At 40.8% G+C, this 11,014-nt stretch overlaps 1 long non-coding RNA gene and 2 other non-coding genes across 7 annotated transcripts; all 3 read right to left on the reverse strand.

The window, feature by feature from the left end:
* Positions 1-2,202: 2,202 nt before the first annotated feature.
* On the reverse strand, positions 2,203-9,469 carry LOC122564078. 5 transcript variants are annotated; one of them, XR_006315815.1, is made up of 8 exons: positions 9,424-9,469; positions 6,339-6,440; positions 5,931-6,023; positions 5,167-5,234; positions 4,499-4,565; positions 4,011-4,271; positions 3,709-3,749; positions 2,203-2,284 (listed from the first exon to the last, which is right to left on the reverse strand). It is a non-coding gene; the product is annotated as an uncharacterized LOC122564078 (long non-coding RNA). The 5 variants fall into 5 exon arrangements; XR_006315812.1 differs by having other exon boundaries at positions 4,011-4,058; positions 6,335-6,440; XR_006315811.1 differs by having other exon boundaries at positions 6,335-6,440.
* LOC122564252 lies at positions 3,821-3,955 on the reverse strand. The gene has a single exon (XR_006315848.1). It is a non-coding gene; the product is annotated as a small nucleolar RNA SNORA8 (small nucleolar RNA).
* LOC122564256 lies at positions 4,649-4,781 on the reverse strand. The gene has a single exon (XR_006315851.1). It is a non-coding gene; the product is annotated as a small nucleolar RNA SNORA18 (small nucleolar RNA).
* Positions 9,470-11,014: the final 1,545 nt, after the last annotated feature.

Consider the following 11,014-nt stretch of genomic DNA (forward strand, 5'->3'; position numbering starts at 1 on the left):
GACCATGTGCTGCATTTGTCTCTTTACTCCTCTCCCTTTTAAAAGGGCCATTGTTTTGACTTTTTATCAACAGTTTTTAAAAACAAAGGCTTACAAGCTGTTTCCTTTATTGGATTCAAAAAGCTTTGTACCTCTTCCAAAAAAAAAGGACAAATGCACCCTTTTATAGCCATAGTATGAAGAGTCCAAAACAGTTTGCAAGTTACAGGTCAAATTTTAGCTGAAGGTTAATGCAAAATCTTCACTGAATGTTAACTTCCAAGATTTGTTAGGGCATATACTCCCAGTCAAGATATTTTAAAAGCTTTTGTTGTAGTGGATAATTTATTGCTGCCCCCTAGTGACTTTGCCTGGTATATCAAGTGCCCATTCACAGGACTCAAAATTACCTGTTTCTCCAGCATTTTATAAATGAGATACCATTTGTCCTTGGCTGCAAACATCCAAGTCCATGAAACCATAATTTGTGAATAATTTTAAATTAAAGCAGCAGAATCCATTGGTACTAGTATTTCACAATCACATTAATTTAATTCTATTTGATGCCTAGTTTTATCAGAAGGTGCATTCAAAATTCATTAGGTATAGAAGCTATATTGGCCAGGTGCAGGAACCTTGTGACCAACTCAAGCATTTTACACAAGATAGAAAATTTCCTTACAGGATGGGTAAGACTACTATGTGAGCTACATTAAAAAGAAATTAAACACCACATGTAACCATTTGCAGATTGACTTGATGAATCCACTCACTGATACACACCAGGAGTTCATCTTTTGTATCAATGTGGACTGATACAGGTCTTCAGACCAGTATACACATTTCAGATCAAGCTGTGGTTATAAAAACGTACCCTTTTTTTAAAAAAGGGTGTAAACCTGTCTATTTGAATCCAAGTAGACCACTGAATAAGTTGGAAAAAAGTAGTAACCTGAATGGACAGGGTTAAACTTGAGAGGAGTGGGTTTGGAAACTGTACTATGGTGATTGGAGAAGATTGTAGAAACTAATTTCCCTGCTATTGTTTTGTTTTTCATCCTGGACTGGAGAATTGCATGAAACATTTACTGAATTTGCCTTTACCAAGTGTGTTAATGGGATGTTATGATTTCACAACAATTAGTGTTGAGTTTAATTACTGTTAAGTTATTCCAACTTTTTTGAAAAGTATAAGAAGTGTTCTGATTCAAGACAAGTAATTTACTTGCATCCAGAACACCACCTGGCACTTACCTTTAAAAGTAGTTTAGGCTATCTTAATGTTTAAGGGGTTTGGTCTCCTGGGTAGAACATTAGGAAGTTCTTCCCTGGTGTTCCACTCAACGTTTTTCCTTCAATGTAAATTCCACTCCTAAAATTCAGATTCTGAAATAGACTAATTCTCAATCTTTGCTAATGTTGATTCAGTTGAGAAATGTTCACCATGAGACATTACCACATTACAGGCAATATACAAGTCAAACCAAAAAGTTGGAGATCAATTCCTTTATTATGAAATATACAAGCTACAAAGTTTGAACTAAATGAACTTTTTACAAAATGGTACAAATTAGTTTCCTCCTTTAATGATCCTTAATCTAAGGATCCAAAGCCAGATTCAAATTTGCATATGGTCAAAAGTATAAACATGCAAAATGAGATGAAATGAGTTGTAACTTAGCACTGCAACAATAACCATTAAGTTGGTCTCTTCAGTCAGGTTTCCATTTTGTTTGACATCTCCTAAAACATTAAATAGAGTAAAATTAATTTCTATGCAGATTTTATAAAGTTCCTTTTGCACAGTAAAAAGCAACCCAAAGTGCAAGAATCAAATGAAGGATGTCATCCAATTTTACATGAAGGCTTGAACAGCCAGTAACCAAAATTCAGTGTTAATGCAGTGACAAGATTAAAGCTGATAAGCAATTCACCATTAATAATGCCAAGGGCTGCATTCAAATTCTGACTTTGCTTTAAAAGCGTATGTATCCCATGTGCATATACCACTAAATACATATTTGTGGCAACTTTCACAGGATATGCTCTTTGGTCATAGCGTTAAGAGTTCCTGGATTTGCACCAAAACCCTCTTTGAAGTGACCACACTTGAACCTATAGCAAGTACTACAAAAGTTCACCAAGATATTTGTGCTTGCAGATAGCAATCTGAAAGTGTCAGAGCAGAGACAGAATCAAAGTATTTAAGAAAAAAAAAACTTGCCTGAAAAGGAAAACTGCCAATGTGAGACCAAGTCAAACTAAATTTTCAGGAGCTTTTCCCTTTGTAATGGTGCCCTCCAACCTATAGAAAGAGATCAGTAAATAATGCTGTCAATTCTGTACTTCCTGCAATTAATGACATTGTTTAAGAGGTCATGAAGCTTCAGATAGTCAATTCTAAGGCTTTCCTTCAGTTTTGCTAGTTTGACCAAGCCATGTAATGAGTTTAAGACATGTAAAAAGGAATCACTAGGGAAGTTATATCAAGATTTATGAAGCGAGCTCTTCACAAGTGTATTATTTGGATGAGAGATGCTTCTGGGGCACTGACTGAGTTCAGCTACTGTTGCAGACACATCAAGGACTAAACAAACGGGATAAGGTGAATGAAGTCCTATGCTCTAGAAGTAGAACGGAGCAGAGCAGATTGGACAGTGCCACTTTGACCAGTGTGCAATTTATAGTTATATTATTCAGTTTCAATTCCCCTTCCACTCCACCAAGGACATGCAGGTCCTAGGCCTCTATCAAACCCCAACCACCTGAATGCCTGATCTGACACCCTGCAACCACAGGATTAATGTTGATTTCATCAGTTTCCTAATTTTCCCTTCTCCCAGTCCCATCAACCTCTTGACAAGTCAATAGACAATGGTGCAGGAGTAGGCCATTCTGCTCTTTGAGCCTGCACCACCATTTATGATCATGGCTGATCCTTAAATCAATATCCTGTTCCTGCCTCATCTCCATAACCCTTGATTCCACTAACCTGGAGAGCTCTATCCAACTCTTAAATGAATCCAGAGACTGGGCCTCCACTGCCCTCTGGGGCTGAGCATTCCACACAGCCACCACTCAGAAGAAGTTTCTCATCTGTCTTAAATGGCCTACCCTGTATTTTTAAGTTGTATCCTCTGGTTCAGCACTCACCCATCAGCAGAAACATGTTTCCTGCCTCCAGTGTCCAATCCTTTAATAATCCATGTCTCAATCAGATCCCCTCTCAATCTTCGATACTCAAGGGTATACAAGCCCAGTTGCTCCAGTCTATCAGCGTAAGGTAGTCCTGCCATTCCAGGAATTGACCTGGTGAACCTATGCTGCACTCCCTCAATAGCCAGAATGTCCATCTTTCCCATCTATCCACTCCCTCTTCTCAACATATCACTTTCTCCACCACCTTCATCCAGCAGTTAAAGAAAACATTAACACTATAAAGCAGTTCTGTTTTACAGCAGGAAATGTTCCCACCTGTTACTAACAGTAACATGCTGGGATGGTTTCTTGCTTTATGGTCATTTCCACAGCAGACCAGAAACAATCATTCTGGCAGCCTTGGTAAGTGACCAATTATGTCAACCATCAAGTAGCTATTCAGCTAAGTAGTTGTATATTTAGTTTCAGCATAGAACTCTAATGTCATACTAAACTTTTGGAAAACTGCAACAGACTGACTAGCTACTTAATTTTTGCATTGTAAAAGGCTATTTTCTAAAACTGCTGTACCTGTTAATTGTGTAGTAATCACTGCAATCTTCAGCTGAGACCTATTGATTAAAAATATCAATGGTTTTACTAGAAACACAGCCAAGTTAAATTCAGTTCAATGTATAGCATTGAATGTACCAGCTGAAAAACCAAGTTAACAAACATGAGGAGCCTGCCAACCAACGATGCAAAATGCTGAATTAGTATAGCACTGTTTTATGAACATCCAGCAGGAACTACTGCTGGGTGCAGATACATCAGTGCATTTTAAATCTGATTGATGCATATACAGAAGTTTTAACTATAAAAACTTAACATACCTGAAGATAAAAAGTGCCAGGTGATTTACTTCTGAGCAGTCTTGATAGCTTTAGAAAAAAGGCCATAAGATCCAAAATTTATTTCAAAATTTGAATCTAATGAAGTAGAAGCTGATAAAAGCAGTCTGTTCAGAACAAATCATTTTGTTCATTGTTTTTCACACAGCAGTTGAACAGAAGACTCATCACTACAGAACTGGTAGTTGAACAATAATCCTGCAAACAAGCCTTATCAGCAGGGAGCCAGAAAATAGTCTGAATCTTTTAAAGGAAAGACACATTGGGTTTAATATTTTTTCTGTGCTGTATTTGTAATGCTACAATCAGGCCTACATTCAAATTAATTGTGCAGCTTTCCTTATCTAGGCAAGAGCTCTTGTAGTAGCAACCTGCTCATGGAAGTGAGCCAATACTTTCTAAAAAGGAAGAGCTTCTCACCAGAGAACAGCAAACAAGCCTACCATTGATCAATGCTTCACATTCCTTACCTGGTAATAAAGTTTCCAGAGATCATCTCACATGGACTGGATATCCCTCAGAACTTTGCAATAAGACCTAAAATACAAATTGTCCAAAAACTCAACAGGCATGCACACCAGATTCACCAGCCTTCAGGAAATACCCATGGAAGACCAAGCAACTGTTTGTAGTTTAATCTTGCTGGTTAATAGCATAATCCAACAAGTAAAGCGAGAACTACAAAGTTTACTCTTTGAGGCATTTCCAACAACATGAATCTATGGTTAAGTTTCAGTTGGGATAGACCTCATGCCAAGTGCTACAGCATCACATTCAACTAAAATGTTTATCAGCAGATTTCAGAAGCCAGTGCATAGGGCAGTTTCAGACCAGCCCTACATAGTTTTGTCTGGCAGTGTACCCCAAACCCTGGAGCAATTAATTTAACTGCAATGCACTTTCCTTTATGACCTGTCATTAACTTACACACCATGTAATAGCAACTCAAAAGTAAAATAGCAATTTATTGTTGTGCAAGAGGCACTTTCATACATTGCTGACTTTATAAAAAGTTTAATCTTGTATACAAATGCTGCCACTGAAAACTCATCACCATTATCCAAGACCTGCAACCATTGTCATCCACACATTCAAAAGCCACATTCCTTAACACTCAAACCCAAGTTCCTTTGCTCACCTGGATCATTGTCTATTCTTCATATCCCTATTAAGAGGGATACCTTTCAGCAATGTTACTCCACCTTACTGTAATACAATTGGATATTCAACTTAAATGCATTCTGTAAGTTATGCAAGCTTTCAAATTCAGCATGCTAACAGACTAAATTCCAGTTTCCAAATGAAGCTACCTCACTAGGAGTTTGATAGCCAAGATATGTACTAATTCTGCACTGAACTACCCGATATAGCATTGAGAAGAGGCTTTAACATGTTCAGAAGGCCATGTCATTCACTGTCAATCAGAGCAGTTGAACATTTTGGCATTCATCACAACTGCAGAACAGATGGTTCAAGAAAACCAGCAATCTTTGGTCAAAAAAACAATTAGTTCTTAGCTGTAACAGGCTTTGCCTATGTATTTTGGACTTTTTTCTACGGATGGATTTGATAGAAGCTATGTAACCCATAGAAGTGGAAGAAACCAGCAGTGGCTAAATTGTGAAAGTTCAAGTTACATTAGTTCCTTTCCAAGGTGAGTAACTTTGTTACAAAGTACTACATTTGTGCACATTTGTTACTGCACTGAAGCCCTAGCTGTTCTATAAATTTTTTTTACATGCAAACAATTGAAACTGGACATCAATAAAATAAAAACTCACTTTATAAAAGGACAAATGTTATAATTTAACAATTGCAAGCCAGCCTGCAGTGCCTGATAGATTAAAGCAATTGACACCTGCCATGACAATCTTAAAAATCATCACCATTTTGCACTCGTACCTTTCAGGTGGAAAAAGGCCATCCTCTTCAAGTTTACAGCATAGAAATGCCCATGTCTTTCAAGTTGCAACACCACACTTGCTTAATTTCCACCTTGTTTTTCAAATACAAAGAGAATTTTATACAGCACTTGTATAGTTATACCATCCACAAACAAGATCAAAACCTTCTAATGAGATAGCTATCACAACGAGAACACCTATTTTACAAAATTTTAAAGCACTCTAATGCAGTGGTGTCAAAGAATTGTCCCTTCATCATTGTACCACAGCTGGAGGATTGTAACCAGGTATGGGTTGCAAAGAAGAGTTACTTTCAGCACTCAATTCCAGGTTTATGCCTACTTAAAGCATGACAGAACCTTGATCAAGAGTGCTAACCATAAAATCCAAAAGGGTTCTCACCTACTTGTCTTCATCTTCACAGTTTAGTTTCTTAATAGAAACTGCAATCAAGTTGAGGCAGTTCAATCCAACTACTTCCGTTTCACAGAATTTCAAATACAGCAACCTGAAACAAGGTACAATGCATTAGTTTAAAGAAATCTAGTTATGACTGAACACATTTTTCACAAAACCACCAACTCACTGGGACTTCATTGCCACCACTATAGGCTCCTACTGACATCAGTGCAGTAGGCACATTCTCATCAACTTCACAATATTTTCTCAACTGCATAATCTCATCCATGACCTTATCCTCAGAGCAGCAGACATGATTAATTATTGACATCCTTACCATCAGTATAGGCACACCTGGACAAGAGTTATTAAATTTTTAAGTGAAAAGATTGCATCTTAAGCTGGTATTTTACAGATGAAAAAGCACCTGTGGGGGCATGAAAGCTGAGCTAGTTGAAGTGAATTGGCACAAAAATTGCTGGAGAAACTCAGCAATTTGGTATTCTGTTGAAAGCAGAATTTGTTCAGTCCATTAACTCTTCTGCTATATTTTATCCAGTTTTGATTTTGTTTCAGATTACCAACATCTTTTTGCTTTATTGAACAAGCTGGCATGTCATCCTTTGTCCTCAGATACAAAGATATTCCAGTAAAAGCTGCAAGTGGGATGAGACGAAGAGAAAATTGATACTAAGTACACTTATGAAACCTTCTTAGTACATTTGCAGGTTCAGATGGACTTAATGTCTGTCAAGGTCTAAAACTACTTGATGCACTGGTGTTAATCTTCCAAAATATCCTTTATTTTGGCGAGATTCCACCAGACTGGGAAATAGCAAATGCAACCCTTTTAGAGGGAGGTAAAAATCAAACACTAAGCTAATTGATCATTGTTATAGGGAGAAACTTCAAATTGACCATGCAAGATTTCACAGTTGCAAGTTTGCCAGTTTCAGATCTGAGAAATATTTGCATAGTGTAATAAGTTTACACAAAACGGTTCATTATAGTGCATAGCTGAAAATGTGTTGCTGGAAAAGCACAGCAGGTCAGGCAGCATCCAGGGAAGAGAATCGACATTTCGGGCATAAGCCCTTTTCCAGCAACACATTTTCACTCTGATCTCCAGCATCTGCAGACCTCACTTTCTCCTCATTATAGCGCATACATGATGCAATTCCAAAACATTAAAAAGGCCAGATTCCCCAGTGGTCTCATACTAAAATGAGCAATTTCAAGACTTGCAACCTGATTTTCCTTACTCTGGGTTCCACAACAGAAGTTAACACACCTGTTCCTTTTCCCTGAAAAAATCCATACAACATACCCCTTAAATCATTTCAAAACTTGAAACAGATCTTGCCGTAACTCCAGGGGCATTCTAATCTTTCAACACTATCTCTGCCTGTATTGCTCACAAGGCAAAGCTTTTCACTGTGCCTCAGTACATGAGGAATTCAATTCACATCCTTCTTTACCTTCGACCCAACACCATTTAGTTTACATTTAAGACCCATTTCTGTTATTGGTACGAGGACAAATGTCCACAAGACTATCCATATTTGCAGCTTTAAAACCTTCTCACTATTTACATAAATGCACTAAACCAGAGTTGGTATTCCTAGCAGCTTGTTTGTATTAAGAACACCTGCCCCTCCTTACTGCATATGCTTAGACTTTACCAGGACTAGGAAGTCCTTTAAACCATACTAAAAATCCTCAGTTCTCCCATCTTCCACACTGGCAGATGGAAATAGTTTACATCACCTTATTGGCCCTTTACTTCAAAGCTTCCACCTTAGCTCCCAAAAATCCTAAGCTTAGTTAAAACTGACTAGCTGCCTGTTTTTGTCATACCGTAACAGACTCACTGGCTGCAGCATGTAGATCATTCTGCAGGGCATTGTCTTTCACCTGCAAACCTTAAGCACAACATGCAAGATTTAGAATAAATTACAGGCTTCCTCATCTACCCCTAAAAACAGACACCTCAATGACCAGTCACTTCTGAATGCACATCCAGCCAACATCCTTGAACTTCAGTGCTCACAGGGTGGCCACATTCTGAAAATTATAACCTGATGCTGGACAGAGCACCCAAGCTTCAGAGTTCAAAGCTTCCTAGACATGTGGCCTAAAATTCCCACATGGCATGAGAACTGCAAAAAACACACCTATCCACGTTTCAACCCTTAGAGGAGTATTTAACTTCTCAAGGAGAGGTACAGCAATGCTGTAGCTTTTTTTGGGGGGGGCTTAGGAGGAAGATGGGGATATGCTAAGAAATTCACAGGCATATCAGGATCACGTCAGGGCGCAGTGGGGGCTCAGGAAGTTGTCACAGGCCTCATTGACATCAATGCAATGGTCGTTGTGCAGAGATGGAAGCAGGGCCTGTCTTGGTGTAGCCGGGTTCGAGAGGGAGGTGGAGGGAAAAGGACAGCCGCGCTCCCCTCCACCTCGAGGCCGAGCCAGAGAAACCCGGCAGAGGTTACGGCAGCGAGCGCAGGCCCAGAGGCCTGGTGTCGGGTAAGGAGGCCAGGCCCGGGTACCCCCGCCCCGACACTCGCCCAGCGGCCGGGCACCACTCATCACCCAACCCCACACTGGGCACAGCTCCGTACCGCTGTCTAAACGCCCCCATCCGTGATATCACCCACCCACGCACGCACCATTCGGTGGCTGGGACTGAAAGCCAGGTCACCTGGCCCAGAGGTGGGGGCACTACCACGGGAACCGTACAATGAGTTTGCATTAAAACTATTGCAGTAATAACCCACCTCTGAAGCCGGTGGGACACCAATAAAGCCCTCCATATCCAAAGAAAGGGGACACTACCACCCCTCCCTGAAAAAAAGTCAAAATACAGAACGTCTTAAGGCCCTTGCAGGGAGATAGAAGCGACACGTTAAGAATTTGACCTCCCTACCGTCGAGGAAGCAAAAAGGAATTTTGCACTCACGCAGTAAAGTATTTACATTAATTTGTGAGGTGACGAAAAGGGGCGAGAGGGATGCTCGAGAACGGGGCCCTCTCCATAATTTAAACGGCAGCAGTTTGGCGGTTACGCTGCCCCCACAACCGTTACCCACCTCGCGCTCCTGCAACGCCGCCACCATCGCACAGAGAGAGCGCGTGAAGCGACGCCCCGCTCCTTTTATAGCCCCGCGCCAAACCCTGACCCGCCCCTCCCCCGCTCCGGTATTACACCTTTAATTTTTTTTTAAATTGAAGTGACTCGGAGCCTGCTCTAAGGCCCCGAGCTTTCTCTCTGTGTGGATATTAATTTTTTTGTTTCTGTTTCTGAAATGATCGCGGTTCGCGCGCTCACCGTTCCCCGCCCCTGCGCAGCCGCAGTTGTAACTGAGCTCGGTCAGCTCCTTAGGCAGCCGAGAATTGTCCTGATTTGGAGATGTTGGACTCGGGTGTACAAAGTTAAAAATCACACAACACCAAGTTATAGTCCAACAGGTTTAATTGGAAGCACACTAGCTTTCGGAGCGTTGCTCCTTCATCAGGTGATTGTGGAGGGCTCGATCGTAACACAGCATTTATAGCAAAAATTTGCAGTGTGATATAACTGAAATTATACATTGAAAAATTGATTGTCTGTTAAGCCTTTCATCTGTTAGAATACCGTGATAGTTTCACTTCTTTCATGTGTAAATTACAAAACCTTTTTTAAAAAAGTTGCATTCTCAGGTTAGCTGTTAACAACGGTGATAGCTAGACAATATGTTGAAGGTGTTAGTCCTCTGTGTTCTCTGTCTATGCCATGATGTTTAGATTGATTCTAATCTAAAAAGTGAAATAATGGAGTTTTACATGAATTCATGCAGTTTTTGAGCAAAGTACAATGTAACTCTGCATGTGCAAATTCACCCCACAAAATATATGTGTGCATGTGGGTCATTGTCTGTCTGTCTGTGTGTGTGTGTGTCTGGTTTGGGGGTTGTGTGAGAAAGTGTATGTGTGTGTGTAGTGAGTGCAGAGTGTCTTATGTCTGTGAGGGGGTGCATGTGTGAGTGTGGGAGTTGTGTGACTGTAAGGGTGGTGTGGGTGTCTGTGTGCGCGTCTGTAAATGTGTGTCCGTATGTATGTGTGTATAGGAGTGCCTGTGTGTGTGTGTGTATAGTGCAATGGTGGTCACCTGTAAGGTGACATGAACCCAAGGTCCCGGTTGAAGCCCTCCCTATGGGTACCAAACTTAGCTATCAGCCCCTGCTCGGCTACTTTTTGCTGCTGCCTGTCCCGAAGTCCGCCTTGGAGGATGGTCACCTGAAGGTCCGAGGTCGATTGTCCTGGACCACTGAAGTGTTCCCTAACTGGGAGGGAACACTCCTGTCTGTTGATTGTTGTGCAGTGCCCATTCATCCATTGTTGTAGCCTTTGCTCGGTTTCCCCAATGTACCATGCCTCAGGGCATCCTTACCTGCAACATATAAGATAGACAATGTTGGATGAGTCACATGAGTACCTGCCATGTACAAGGTGGGAGGTGTCCCCACGTGTAATGGTGGTATCCATGTCCACACTCTGACACGTCTTGCAGCGCCTACTGTGACAGTGTTGTATGGAGTTGTCCTGAGAGCCGGGCAGCTTGCTACGAACAATGATCTGTTTGAGGTTTGGCGGTTGTTTAAAGGCAAGTAGTGGAGGTGTGGGGAAGGTCTTGGTGAAGTG

This window comes from Chiloscyllium plagiosum, chromosome 28, assembly GCF_004010195.1.
Source record: "Chiloscyllium plagiosum isolate BGI_BamShark_2017 chromosome 28, ASM401019v2, whole genome shotgun sequence".
NCBI classification, from domain to species: domain Eukaryota; kingdom Metazoa; phylum Chordata; class Chondrichthyes; order Orectolobiformes; family Hemiscylliidae; genus Chiloscyllium; species Chiloscyllium plagiosum.